At 45.5% G+C, this 15,400-nt stretch overlaps 1 protein-coding gene across 2 annotated transcripts in view; it reads right to left on the bottom strand.

Moving 5' to 3' along the window:
• The window catches only part of sema6cb (semaphorin 6Cb), a 129,353-nt gene extending 115,367 nt beyond the window's left edge, over positions 1–13,986 (bottom strand). Inside the window, exons 1-2 of one of the 2 annotated variants that reach the window (XM_076029407.1) lie at positions 13,873–13,986; positions 2,794–2,881 (exon numbers count right to left, since the gene is read on the bottom strand). The gene's annotated coding sequence lies outside the window, so the exon portion shown is untranslated. The remainder of the gene's footprint in view (positions 1–2,793; positions 2,882–13,872) is intronic. The other variant, XM_076029415.1, reaches the window with a different exon arrangement.
• Positions 13,987–15,400: the final 1,414 nt, after the last annotated feature.

Raw genomic sequence — 15,400 nt, forward strand, 5'->3', positions numbered from 1 at the left:
GAATTTTTTTTTACAAACTGCTCGACCTTTGGGCGACCTTGCATTCTGGAATTTTGGCCACAGTTTGTGGACAAACAGAAAGGAAACAGAACAGTTAAACAACAACAGTGTGAGCAGCGAGACGAGAATAGAAAGCTGAGTCGTGCTGAGTCACACTCCGGGCCGCTCTTTGTCTGTTTTTTTTTTTTCTCCTCCGGAGGTCGTTCCACTGACATTCTTCGACTGCCTTATAGTGTATTTTTGAGTTCATATGGTTCCTCTGCTCACTTCCTGCACAACAAAAAGTCCTGAAAAACGCTTCACTCAGGACGCGTCTCTCACTCAGGGTCACCTCGGGAACCGAGGGAGCATTACAAGAAAGAAAAAAAAAAAAGGCCAAGGTGAATTTCACCTCCCGCTTCCCTCCGAGTAAGTCCCTGCTATCCTGGAACTTATAAATCTGACCAGTGAGAGGCAAAAAAAAAAAAGGGCTTCCAGAAAGAAGAAAAAGAAAAAGGAAAAGGAAAGAGTGACGCCTCCCCACCCTGACCAGGTTGAGGATTAGCCTGTGCCTGACTCCGCCCCATGGGGGGCGTGGCCACCAGGGATTAAGAAGCTGCAGAGGATGCAGAAGAATGGGCCTCCAGTTAAACCCTCTGTCACCAGTCCAGAGGAGGGCGACTGGGTTGCCTGTGAGAAGTGGATGGAAAGGAGGAGGAAGAGGAGCTCAAGGCCTCTGATTCGCCAAAAAAAACATCACAAGACGCCTTTTCCTGTCGTTAAGTCGAAGGTTTGCAATGGAAAAAAAACTTCTAATCTCGCTGTCTGATCGAGTGTTTGTTTCCTCCAAAACAGAACATTTTGCATCCGTGCAAAACTCGGATCAGATCAGAGGGACTCGTTCACACTTGAGAGAACTCACTCCCTGTTTGTAGTTTCCATCAGAAGCTGCAACACGTTGTTGCTGCTGCTGCTGCTGGTTTGATCGTTAAGGACGCGTTGCTTAGTTCCTCCAAATGGGTTCCTAGAAGTGTCAGATGACGTGCTAACAAGAGATAATCTTTGTTGCCTTTTTTCCTCTTTCAGTAGGGGACGAGAAGGGGGCTGCACCATATTCCACGTGTGTCTATCAGTCTATGAGAAGTGCAACCAAGCCACCACGCGCTCGTGGTCAGAGACCCCCGGGGATGTGGAGCTGCGACAGTGTAATCAATAAGTAACGGCAACCTCGCCGGCTGCAGAGGACATGGGAACAATGGGCTTTGATTTCCTCGCGAACGCTGCCGCCGCCCGCTCATCAGCGCCATCTCAAATAAAGGCTTCTTTTGTCTTATCTGCGGCTGAGAGGAGCTGGAGGACTTTGCCCTTCATCCCTTTGTTTGCGGCAGAGTCTCCGGTGGCGGCGGAGGAGGCTGAGGACGGGGTCTGTGTGGCGGGGAGAGGGCGCTGAAGGGGGCGGGTGGTGGGGACGGAGGCGGCACATCAGACTTGAGCTTTCTTAATAAAGCTCCTCACTATCCACCCCGGGGATCTGCTCACCCCAATTATACAGCTGCCACCCCGACCCTCCTCCATCTCCTCTTCTTCGCCACTACATACACACGCACACGCACACACACACACACGAGCATCCATCCAGGAACAACAGTAAACAGCCTTACAGTCTTTTCAAAAACTCAGCCACACAGCCGATATTTCTGAGATTATATTAGGGTGTGTGCCGTACGGGGCTGGGTACCATTCAAGCTTCTGTTTTTATATGATGCCAAATTTGGATATGTTGCCTTTTCGATAACAGTTCCACAATGATACATTTATTTTTGATAACAGATGCTACCGTTACAGCATAAAAACTGTTTTGTGAAACTGTGTTTTTTTTTTTTTTTTTACCATTTATACCTGTGATTGAAATCAGGATTTCCTCCAAATCCAGAAGGTTTTTTTTATATTCCTGTCCTTTGCCGCTATAAATGTTGAATTTAACTTTATTTTGATCAAGCTTAATGAAGCGGAGACACTTTAGAATCATTGGCATGATGCCAATGTTCATATCAATGTAAAAAGTGTGCCATTGTCTTTGTTCATGCCTCAATCACGTGAAAGCCAATCAGCAGCCAATCTGGATGCCAAATGATTATTGGCTGGCAGACACTACGCCTTGACTTGGATACATCAGAATTTGGCACCGAAAAAACATGATTAATGTTTAAATATTAAATTGGATTGGAGTATTTCAGTCGCTGCGACAAATGTATCAAACTCCATGGGGTAGAGATATAACACGCAACCACAGAGCGCCAGACAAAGAGTCGTTCACGTCCCCGTTTTTCTGACTTTTTTTTTTTTTTTCCTTTTACCTTGCAGCCCCGCCAAGGTCACAGCAGGCCCTGCATCTGGGCAGCCATCTGTTTCCGACCAATCTCACGAGGCGTCCTGTCACCGGCACTCCTTGGCCCCCTTGTCCTCTACTGTCCACAGTCCAGCTCGCCTGAGAAATACCTGACTGGAACACACCACCAGCCTGGACCGTCACTCAACCAGTTTTTACCTCGTGACATTACATGTTGGCAACTGGCTCCATGTTGGCAAATGGCTCTGCCTCCAAAACAGCAAAAAAAGAAAAAAAAAGAAAAAGGGAAACATTGCTGGCACGGCCTTGCAGACCCTGTGTTTGGACTACACTTGATGATCAAGAACCAGGGTAGATCCGGGGGTACAGTCTGGAGGACTTTTGCCCCAATCGATTCTAAACCAACAACCGCAGCAGATCTGGTGGAAGAGGGAACAAATGAGGAAGCAGCTGCGGTACGCTACCTGAGCCTCCGCGCGTGAAAATCCTGCGATGATCCTGACGCTACGGCGAGACGATCTGCCGGGTGGAGACGGCAGCTGATGGCAGAACCTGCAAGCAAAGAAGAGCAAAGGTCAGCATCCAAACTATGAGCAACTACAAGAAAGATGACTATTTTTTTTTTTTACCAGTTTCATTCTCAAAATGACAAAACACGGCCAATCACATTGAGCCTTAGTGAGCTCGCTGGCGCCACCTCCTGTGGAGATGCTGGTGGCTGAGGATTGTAACCATAAACTTCTATATGTAAAAATCGAAAGAAATCTGTGAAAGCCGTAATGGATACACAAAAGGAGGGAATATATATATATTTAGAGGGCAGTGAAACTGTGACAAGGAGAGGGTCTCTCCATAAAACCACATTGCTGCAAGGGAAAGAATGATTCCCTTTTTTGAATGTCTGCGCAGTCGAAACCTTCGGTTTCCAAATTGGCAGCAAAGCAAAAGCAGAGAAGCATTAGCACCGTATCAAGTTATTTTCGTTTTCGTAAGATCACGCAGAGACCCTCCACCTTCTCAACAACACTGAGCCAAAAAAAAGTAAGAGGAAAGGCGAGAAGACACTTATAAGTGACGAATCCATTCAAGTTGTGAAAAAATTAATTGGACAGTTTTGACTGGCAGTTAAAACTGGACACTGCGCATGCAGCCACTTCCCCTGCAGCTCTGGGTGAAGATGTGTGGGCGTGATTTTTTTAAGCTGCTCTGCAACCCAATGACCCCGGCTGCATTAAATCAAATCAAGTTGGACACATGAGGAAGGTCTCGACCTCCAGGACCAAGAAGTTCACTTCGGGCCAAAGTTGTTTTTTCTTTTTTCTTTTCTGCCACGCTTGCTGGAGGGCTGATTGACCCCAGCAACCAATCATGGGGCCAACATGACCATGATAAATGTGGGCTCACAATCCGGATGGACGTGGGTCTGCATCCCAAGAGCAGCTGCTGCTGTCAGGAACGGAACAAAAGATCCGCTGTGAATGTACAAAATTGAGCCTGGGAGTGAGAATGAAAATCTGAGAAAGTTTTCACTAAATTTCCCCAGTTATTATCGGTGAAATTAGATCAGTGTGGGAGAGCCCCATTCAGGGGATTTAGTTCTGTAGGAATCAGAAGGTTAGCCGATTTTAAAACATCCACTTCAAAATCCCCTTCAAAATAAAATAACCGAGTGCCCCTTTGAAGTGGCCCCCCAAAAAAGGGCCAGAGCAAGGAATCGTGACTGAGGTGTCTGAGAGAAATGTTGCTGTTGATAGTTTGCAAGGGGCTTAATTTGCGAGTGAAATGCATAGACATCATCCTTCAAACAGAACCATTTCATAACGCAAGTAAGCAAAAAAAAAAAAAAAAAAAAAAAAAAACGAAAGTGAATCGATGTCTGGCCTGCCAGCCACCACGCTGGATAGGATATTTGCGTGGATAATTTGCTTGCATGCCCTTCTTCTAGCCATTTAAGCCTTTTTGGAAAACCTCAGTGCAGGGATTTTTTGTTGTTTCGTTTTTTTTTTTCCACGGGATTGACTCCATTGCGTCAGTGGGCGGCAACAACCATTGATTCAAACACAGGGGGCGGACCTCTGGATCACAAGACGCAAGACTTCCCGGTACTCCCAAAACGTTCCTCAGGTTTCTGTGGCCGTTGTCCGAAGCCGGAGGAATTCCAGGGAGCACAATGAAGACGTTTCACACTCTGTCACGCTCACACACACTCCCCTCTTTCTCCCGACAAAAGCTTTTTAAATGCGAGCCAGGCGGCAGTTTTAATTAATCAACCGCTGGACGGCTTAGTCCCTCATCATCCCGGATCACATCTCCACCGAGCTGATGATTCTGGGGATGCTCAGGATCAGAGGCAGAAGCTTAAGAGACACCGGTCAGGCCACTTTTTTTTTTTTAAAGACGCTGAAATTCAGTTCTCAAAAAGTTGTTTTTACCCTTTCGCAGATACAATATGTCCACTATAAATCCTTTTCTTCCATGACTTTAAGCATTTTCTTGAACTTTATATTATTTTCTTACCCAAAGCAAATTTAATACACTCCCACAACAAAACAATCCATCTGCAACCCAAATGTCGAGTCAACAAAAGGCTCCTTTTTTCTTGTTTGTTCCTGTGGGCAGATTCAGCCTATAAATGGATGAAAGAAATCCCTCAAAGATTAAACAGCCAGATCAATAACTCCATCAAACAAACAATTTTTTGGTTTGGATTTAGAGCTGCAGTCAGTGCCCGGACCCGAGCTCCGTTTAATAATTGCATTTGTCGTTGGATTTATTCAGCGGTTGAGTGGAAGGACATGATGATTTGGCTTTTTTTTTTTTTCAAGCAAAAACAAAACCAAACAAAATGGAACAAGATGGATTTAAAAGTGGCCACCGCCGCCCTCTCAGGGGAAAGTCCAGACCTGAGCTCCATCTTATTTTGTGACATTTTTCTGTTCCACTCGGGGAGCTTGGAGGCATATAAACCGCAGCCAACGACTCCAGATAAACATTGGATCAGGACACACTTCTCATCAACGTGTCCAAAACACGACGCATGACGATCGCCGATGACCTCCTGCATCATCAGGGATGAATAGCAACACATAAAGACGGCGCCACTTTCTTTCTGCATGTCATTTCTTTGCTTATTTTTCCCTGAAGATGTTTGTAGTAATGGTGTAATTCAAGAAATGCCTGCTATTCCTATTAATGACATGGCACACAATCACTGGCTGAGCCACTTCTGAATGGGCTCAAGGGAGGTAAAACATGGAAAAACGTAATCAATCAATCTATCTATCTATCTATCTATCAATCAATCAGCTTTATTTATAAAGCCAAGCCAAACTGATGGACATTAATAGATAAAAAATACATTTACATTGAAGTTTTACATTGTAGTTAACAACATATTAAGAAGAAAACAAAGCAACAAAACAGGCTCACTCTCAACAAGTGCGTTTGGAAGGTGAAAAAGAAATGAAAGTGAATTAAAAGTGAAAAAAAAAACAGTCTTGAAATCTTCTACTTCTCTGAAAGTGCCAGGATGGAGGGGGGAGGGGCAGTTCAGCGGAAGGTCCTTCAGACCCAAAAACAATCCTTACGGTTATCTTCAGCCTGACCGCTTGTTTAGGGTGAAACTCTTTCTTTCAACAGTGCCGGTTACACAACCCGACATTGTCATTGTCGTCTGCGGTGACAGCGGCTACAGTTGCTGCGTAGCGGAGCGAAGCCGGACAAGCCGCTGATCATCTGGCAGACAGACACACTCGCTGCCCTTTCTGCTGGCTGCCGTCTATTAAAGGAAAACATGTGGGCCAGTGTCATGTTTCAGGGAAAGTGGAAAAACACACACACGCACACACACACACACACGGGGGAGTCGGGCCTGTTGTGACTCAGTCAGTCTCTCTAAGTGCTGCATTCCCGCTGCTTCATGTGGTCACATGGGTCCGGGTGGGTAAGTAGGTCGACCCCTCCACTCCATCAACAGGCAGCCCCCGCCTGTAACCCCCCACCCTAGTCTTCCCTTAACACCCACTTAAGACAATCAATCAGTGCCGGTGGAGAGGTCAGCAGAGGGGCGTCTCACAACAGGGACGTCCAGTTTGAACGTGTGACCTCTGACGCCCCCCAACAGTGCCGCCCCCCGTCACGGAGCGTGCTGCAGATTTGTCTGCATATCCGATGCTAACAACAAAGGTTGGGGAGTGTGTGTGTGTGTGTGTGTGTGTGGGGGGGGGGGGTAAATCCTGCAGAGGAGGTCAAGGTGGCCTCACTGGCATCTGTAGCCGCATCAACAAGCTCCATCCGAGCCCTTCACCCCTTTAGACACCACCCGTGTAGGACAGCCTAATTCCACTGGGGGGGTTAGAGGATCACTTCATCTCGAGACACGATGTCGGGAGGCACGAAAACAACTAAATGAAATAAAAAGCAAAACACACACATTGCTGGTTTTCTTGTCAAAACAGCACTAAGCAAAAAGTTGATTATTTTAATGGTTCACTTGCACCGTCAAACAGCAACAACAAAATTACTTACAGAAGAAGACCCTGAAAGTCACCAAAAACCACATCAATGAGTCAATTGGTATTTGGCTATTAAATCAGAGGAAATTAGGTACTTCTCTGTGGTAGAGGCACAAGAAAACTCAGCAGTTCTTCTTCTGCTCCCCCAGTAGAAGCTGGAACCTCTTTTCAGCGCTGTGCTTCCATTCATATCAACCATCAAGTCATAACACACATGCAAGAATTTTTTTTTTTTCTTAAATCTTTAATTATGGCAGCAAAAGCAGGTTTCAGCAAGTCTTGCACTGACTGAGTCCCTTCACGATTCTTCATCGCCGTGTCACTGCCGTTCCACAGTCCGCAGGATATCATCAAGCTCATACAATAAAAAGATAGAAAAAATAGAAAAATGCATTTGGGTAGACGAGGAGTAATAATGGGGAGTGGGTGGAAACTCTGGAATGGCGGGCGGACAAAAGAAGGAATATCCACTCTGCTCCGGCCAGAAGTAACAGTCCCAATGAGACATTCTGCGGGATGGTTAATTTAAAAAAGAGCCGTAGCCTAATTAAAATGATGAATCCCGGAGAACCCAGCGGCGCGGCTCGGCTCGGCTCGGCTCGGCTCGGCTCACCTGTGTATGAAACATGTCGATGGTCCGAGCCTCTCGGCCGCCTCGCAGCCACACGGCTTCGTTTTCCAATCAGGAACCTTTCGCGTTGGGAGGCACTTGTTAAACGGCTCGTGATTTTTCCATTAGACAGCCGATGGATGGAAGCTGCGGCATAACATTTGATTAAACGCAATTTCACATCTCTTGCACAAAACCTTTTGGTTTTTTTCAGAGAAAAAAAAAAAATGTCTTTGCCGCTCTTGAATTGTTCTTTATTTCAAGGAGAGAAGGAATCCCAGCAGCTACAGCTGCACCCTGACAGTGGTTCCAGCAGGTGTTCCTACGTCACAGACAACTTTCCAATTTGGAGACTCCCCTCCTCCCCCCTCAGTCAATGGACGCAATCTCCACGGTGTTGGCCCATGAGTCTTTTCAGCTTATCTACTCTGGCCCCCATCGAACAGCTCTGGGTTAAAGAGACGGAGGAGGCAAGCTGTTCTGAAAAAAAAAAAGGAAGAAGCTACTATTGGCTGCTACTATTAGCTATTAGCATGGATGCTAACAGTTCCATCAGGACTGGACGGTCATTCCACATTTTTTCTCCTCAGTGGAAAACACCGTTGAGCTGCAGAAACACGGTGAAATTGGGTCATCAATCACATCTGTTTGGTCGGCTGGAACAGCTCATCCAATCACCTTCCAGTGTTTCCAAACACTCTCTGTGGGCTCTCAGGTGAACCCAGATCCATCACGTGAGCTGTGAAGCGGGATCAGAGGGTGGCAAACACCAAGACAAAGGGGGCGGAGCTTCTGATCATTTAGCCCCTCCGGAACCTTCCGTGCCCTCTGGCCCTTGGGTCCGCACTTGCTGATGTTCCCCTGCTAACCTCCACACCTGCAGCAGGTGGTCCCACACCAGTGCAGAGGACGGGTTTTTTCGAGCCGTGACATTTAAAAATGTTCTGGTGCGGCTCTGCTTGTCTACCAGCCGTCAGTCAGCGGCAACTAACCCCGGAGAGCCGGCGGTGGGGGAGGGGACGCATGGAACAGCCGAGGAAGAGAAAGAGGAAGAGTGGGACTGAGCTGTTTCTCTCCTGTACCAAATTAGCCGAGAGCCTCTCGGAGCGAATAATTGAAAGTGTTTGTCAGCCTCAAGCGGCCGTCCACATGACCAACCAGACGCACACACACACACACACACACACACACACATTAACATAAACAAGCGCAAATGCCACAATTAGCACTAAAATGATCATGGGCGGTGACAGTCACACGCAGCCTCTAATCCAATCGGCAGACAAACAACAGTCATGTGAGGTGGCGCCACCTCCTGTAAACATCAGGACATATGGGACTCACATGTTGTTTTTTTACGGTTGAGGAGATAAACTGGAGATGGCTGAACATTAATTACTGCAGTTCAGAAAGGGGACAATCATAATGAAAGCTTCCTCTGCTGAGTTTTTCATTTAGATTCTTTATATCGATTCATTTAGGGATTTATTCTAGATCAGGCAGGCATGAGCACAGCCCATTAAGCTTTTAATCCAGCCCGCTAAACTTGAAGGAATGATATTAATAATAAATAAGTAATAAAATAGCCGTATCAAATTATTTTTTCAGTGTTTTAAGAGTCATTTCAATAAAGAGCTAAAAACTGTTTGGCTTCAAAGACATATTTCGTTGTAACTTTGCTTTTGTTCATTTTCAATTGACATGAAAGCACATGTTTTCTACATATCCCATGATATATCTTTTCTCTTATGAGGTGGGTCACCAAAGCACTCCATCCATCTCCTCCTGCTCCGGTCCCTCTGTCAAATTTTAGAACGCATTGTGGCCCCACGGGTCGAAAACGTCTGCCCACCCCTGGTCTATTTTTTTTTTTGGATTAATGTTAGAATTTTGTTTCATTTATTGTGTTTCAGGGCGACACGGTGGTTAGCGCTGCCGCCTCACAGCCGGAAGGTCATGGGTTCCATTCCGAGCTGGGGCCTTTCTGTGCGGAGTTTTGCATGTTCTCCCCGTGTGTGCATGGGTTCTCTCCGGGTTCTCCGCCTTCCTCCAACCGTCCAAAAAACATGCATTTGAGGTGAATTGGAAACTCTAAATTGTCCGTAGGTGTGTATGTAGCCACTTTCCCACTGGCCAAAAAAAACCTAATGTATACCTGCTATGAATCGGCATTTGGTGGCAGTGGGAAAGGCTCACCGAGCCGCGCCGAAACCGGTCAAGCAACCCGGCGATGGACCCCGGCTGAAATCGGCTCCGATCGGCTCGGCTCCGATCGGCTTGCAATGGGAAAGGGAGACCTGCATAGCGTGCGCTACTTCATAACGTCGCACCAGTCGCGGCGTATATTGCGTATTGCGAAGGTGTTCAATTACGTTCCATCAGCGCTCGGTAATTGTTCATTGTCCTCTGGCTTTTCCGCTCGCGCACGAAATAGAGCAGACGCCGAAACGATCGCTGCAAGTCTGGCATTAACAGCACCAACACTGGCCACCTCGCTTCCACGTTGCCCTCCATTGTTCACTTCCCTGAATTCTGTCGCACTTCATCCACACGACGTGTGCAACGCAATGACGTCAGCAGACGCAGACGGTGAAAGTGGAGGCTGTGCAGCTTTCCAGCTGGTGTCAGACCCCGCTGGTTTAGGTCAGTGGGAAAGGGGCCAAATGCAGAGTGTCAACCCCCCAATTGTAGTGGAGAAAGGGGCTTTAGATTTCTTCCATTGTAATTTATTATCTGAGTCTGAATGAAGTTTTATTTTGAAAAATAAAAAAATTTTAGTCAACGACTTTTGACGCGCATCAAGACCCTTGTCTCGGTCACGTGACATGCTACCACGAGAATTAAACCTCTGAGCTAGCTAGCAAGCAAAATCAGTGAGAAACAAATCTTTGGAAAGTTTCTTTGCAAAGGGGAAAAGGCCCAATGGGGAGACAGAAGAAAAGCCAAGGACTTCCAGGAAAAAGAAAGCTGCAATTGGAGAACAAGCAGCCTGCATAAATGACAAGCATTTAGAGTATTTTTGAAAGAAAGAAAAAAAAAAGAAAAGATCTGAACGATCTGAAGAGGACGCTGCTAACATAAATATCAGGATACTATACTTCGATAAAAGGGGTGGGGCTTCAGAGCTATGACAGACAGCGAGACAGATGTTTCAGCTTTCTCTCTTTGCATTGTTTTGCATCAGATGGCGACGACATCGCGGCGACGCTCGGCGCCGCATCTGTCAGCGTTCAAACATGAACATCTTTTTCCATAACAGTCATGGCAAAGGTCACACTTGATAATTTATGATATCCATCTCAGAGAAAAAATAAATAAATAAATGAAAAACAGCAACAGCAGCTCCATAGCAGACGGCGGGCCGAGGTGAGCGTGTTGTTTACGCGCCTGCTCGTCCTTCAGGAGTTTCTGGACGATTCGTCAGCCGGGAGATTAGAGGCGACAAACAGAATTAAGAGTCTGTTTTTTTTTTTTTTTTTAATCTCCTCCGTTATCTTTTTAATTTACCTCCTCGGTTTGCAGGAGCAGCCGCAGCCCCAGCCAAGGTTTTTTTTTTTTTTTTTTGCTTTTTTTTTTTCAAATGGATTTTTTTTTTTTTTTTTCAGACTGAATTGAATCATCAATCAATAAAAAATAAAAATTACCTTGCGTTCATTTTTAATGGGATTTTTTTTTTTAAGAGGAACATTTTTCATTAATTGTGTAAACCATCTGAGAGACTCAGATGCATTCGATCTTATGAAAACATTTTCTTCCTGACCCTGCCGCCCCCCTCCCTCTGCACACACACACACACACACACACACACACACACACACACACACACACACACACACACACACACACCATCTCTCCATATGGGAGCTGACTGGAGGGGGGACGTGGGGGTGTGTTTTACTCAGTCTGGACGGCTGCCTGCTCTGGATTCATATGGCACCCACTAACCCCCCCCCCCCCCCTTCCTTTTCCTCATCCACCAGACACCCCCTTCCCCGACCCCAAGCCCCTCTACCCAGGTCTAAAAATAGCATCAATTCGATGGAAACCAGCCTGGAGTTCTAAGAAGCAGAAGAAGAATAAAAAAAGGAAAAAAAAATGATACTTTAGAAAAAAAAAAAAAAAAAAAAAAAGGCGGCCGAGCCGAGTGTGGGCGAGTGCAGACTTTCCTAACACTGTGTCCGGGGCCAAGTGTTCTCTGCACATATGGCCGCCACTAAAACATGTACAAACAACAAAAACAACAGCAACAACGTAAAGAGTCATCGGCGTCTGCTTCCAAAAGAAAGACACGAGCAAAGGAAGGAAGGAAAATGTAAAAAAGAAAAAAAAAGAAAAAGAAAAGAAAACACAACGGCCTGAGTGAGTTTTACTCACACACACACACACACACACAGGTGTCAGTGTTGTTTACGCAGAGCAGCAATGGGATATAAAAGGAAAAAAAAGACACCGGTTGTAGTTTTTTATGAAGCTGCACTGAATCACCCCACTCCCTGCAACACCATCCCATCGTCCGCACACTCCTGCAGGGCGGCAGCACAACCAGGCCAACTTCTCCACAGCACCAGAAGCAGAGTCAAATGGCTCTGACGGCTCAGCTAATTTTGGAAAGTTTGCAAATGAGATGCATTCAGGTCCCCTCGTACTACCCATTAAAAAAAAAAAGAAAAAAGAAAATCACTTAATATGCACGGCACATAACCCAGATGAGAGGCCATTTATTTTCCAAAAGACGTGCGATAGCTAGAGACGGAGAGAGGGAAGAAAAAAAAAAACATGACATGCTCTCTGTGATGAGTCATGAAAAACTGTCACTGCGTGAGTGTGTCAGAACGGAGGAGGAGACGTGGCGTGAAAGCCAGACACTTTTGGGGGAAAGAGGGGGAAAAAAATTGTCCTAATAAAAAAAAGGAGAAGTACAAGAAAGGCTTATCTTAGGTTTTTAATTTCCTGCTTCATTTCACGTTTCAGGGCGGTTAGATAAAAATTATGGCACAAAAAAAGAAAATGCAAAAGGAAACAATGAGACAGCGTCGTAACTCAGAATTAGTTTCAGAAGCAGTTAAGCTAACTGCTGGTAACACGACGTGACAAGCAAGAGGATCGCTGGGAGATTAGAAGAAAAGAATATTAATAATAGGAAATAAAGAAAATTTGAAAAAAAATAAAAAGGGGTTAACTGAAAAATCCAGCAACTCCAACACACAGAGGGAAATCAAGGAGAGTCAGTGTTTCACCGAAAGTCAAGCTGCTAAATCAGTCCACAGGGGGCGCTCAATACTCCAGCAGACCTGCAACCATAATCACAGTCACATACTGTAGCATAAAATGGCACAGTAGTCCCGATAAACTGGCTGTGATTATTTGCAGATTCTTAAAAGCTGCTGAATCGGCAGCTCAGCTTCTTCTTCTACCCCTCCAACTGGAGAAGCAATAACCTCTTGTTGTTTGACTGTGGCACAATTTATATAATCTGAGTCACATGACCGTGCAGTCGAGCCTGATTCCCCAAGGAGAAGAAATGATTTACCAACCCGTGTATCTAAGTACCCAAGCCAGTTACTATTGGTCTGAAGAAACTTCCTTTACTTAAAAAAAAGGCACCTGATGGTTCCAAGAAGAAGAAATTATTATCGCTGCCAGCCAATGATATGCTGGAGGGGAATTCAGACGCTTTGGCTCAGAAATGATCAGAGAAAGGAGGAAAAAGATGCCAGGCTGTACTACAAGTGAAGAAGACGTTCTCTGGCTTTTTCTTTTTTTACGAATGGCCATGAAAACAAAAATGTGCAAAAAACACTTAACATTCCGTACAAAAGACCGACCCAGTTCCACTCAGGCGATAAAAACAGGTTCAACGATCCAACGACAAGCAGCCACTCGATAATCAAAGACTGCCACGACTTTTCCCGATGCCTCTTGTAGCGCCGTGTACGGAAACTTCAATACATTTGTAGCACCGACCAAAATACTCAGATCCTGCTGAATATGAAAAAATGCATTGTCTTTCTCTGCCAAACTGCAATGTATCCAAACAAGTAAATCACAGCGTCTGCTGGCCAACAATCACTTGGCAAATGGAAAAGTTACTGGAAAGCTTTTGATTTAAGTCAGAGTGAAAATCAGCAACATTATCGCAGAAAAAGTTTGGTGCTGCAATGGCAACAATGTATGTTCATTGTTGTTCAAATTTGGTTTTAAACATCTGGTATCAAAATAAAAAAAAAACTCTGCATGTTCCCCAGCACAAGCATTAGCGCATCACAACACAGAAGTTTGCACAACTCCATCACGTTTAAAAACAGCCGAATAACAAATAGTCACAAAAAAAAAACAAAAAAAAAACAGAGAGTTGCTCCAAAACCCGGCTGAGTTGCAAATTCTCAGGCATCAGTGGCCAAAACTTCAGCGGAGCCAACCTGCGATTTCATCACGCCTCCCGCCTCTCTTCTCTCTCGGTTTCCTCACTTCAACACTTGAGAGACTCCAATCTGTGTCTCAGACGCTTCAGCAGCCGTCGGCTTCTGTTGACATGCAGTACTTTTGTCTGGGAAAAAAAAAAAATACATATATATATATATATATATATATATATATATACATATGTATTTTTTTTTATTTAACAGTCTTTTGAGCTTCTACGATCTGAGTTGACGTGTGTCAGCGACGACTTCTTTTGCAAAAAAAAACAAGACGGACGTTGGCGGTTGGGATGCGAAAGCTGGTTGGCTGGCTGGTTGGCAGGTTGGGAAAATCACCTCTTGCACGGAGATGGATGGTTACATTTCCTGCAGCAACAACAGCCGATTGTTTGGCGGGGAAACGCTAGCGCGAGCGGGGCGCTTAGCACAATCACGGCGATAGCCGGCGAGCCTGAACGAACGCGGGAAATCACTCCATCATGAACGGCAGAGCAGAAGCAAAAAAAAAAAAAAAAAAAGAAAGAGAGAGAGAGAAAAAAAAAATTACAGATTGAATAAGCGAGAAAAGGGATGCAGCTGCAGCAGCGGTGGCGGCGCCCATTGATCCTGACTGCTGGCCGGCCCCCCGAGACCCAAAAAAAACAAGGTGAAAGAAACGGCAAATGCTCAGCAGTGAAGCCGGAGACGAAGCTTAATTGTTCAACAGTAGAGTGACTTAAAGCTAACAGCTGCTCCGAGGTACTGGTCTGGCGCCACATAAAAAGATGGGCTTAGCTTCTGCTTTCAAAAAGGAGGCCAATGCAATTGAGGTACCCCAAAAAAAAACCCTGCATTCTATCGTTTGGCCAGCAAGAGCCACCAAGGTTGGTTGCAAAAAGACTTGACTTGCTGTCAATATGGGGACAAAGCCCTGGATTCATAAAGCAGCTACAAACTGATAACAATGTTTCAGTTTGTCTACATCGCCAGCTAAAAACACTCTGGCGCATATTTCTGTCTAATTTGGTCCAATTTTGAGTAAAAACAGCCAACAAGTTGAAAGTTAAGTAGCAGCCAATCACTGCTCACCTCCTGGTACCTCCGCCCCACACATCCAAATCTAACAGTTTCAAAACCGACCCAGAAGCTCCAGACAGTGGCAACAGTGAGAGTGAAATCAAACCTCTCGAGGCTTCAGAAACTGCTGGGTGACGTCATAGTTGCTCCGCTCATTTCTGATACATGGGTAAAGACCTATGGTTAAACTCCAACAAATCGAACAAAAAGACTGCGTTCATGTCCGTGGTGGAAAGCGTCAATTAGCCTTGAAGCTGAAACTTTCCATCCACATTTCAACATCTTTCTAAAACGCCAAGAAGACTCGGCCGCCGCGACAACCCGAAAATAACACGATGGCCCGAGGAGCGAGGAACTCCAGTGAGTTATGTGGAGTTTAAGGACCTGCGACATTTTGACTTTCTTATCACTCGCACGACTTCAAAAGTAGCAAATCGGGGGTGTTTGGCTAGGGGGTGGGTCGAGGTCG

The sequence above is a fragment of the Nelusetta ayraudi genome, unplaced genomic scaffold (assembly GCF_046127955.1).
Source record: "Nelusetta ayraudi isolate G7.1 ecotype Tasmania unplaced genomic scaffold, CSIRO-AGI_Nayr_v1 ptg000003l, whole genome shotgun sequence".
NCBI lineage: Eukaryota > Metazoa > Chordata > Actinopteri > Tetraodontiformes > Monacanthidae > Nelusetta > Nelusetta ayraudi.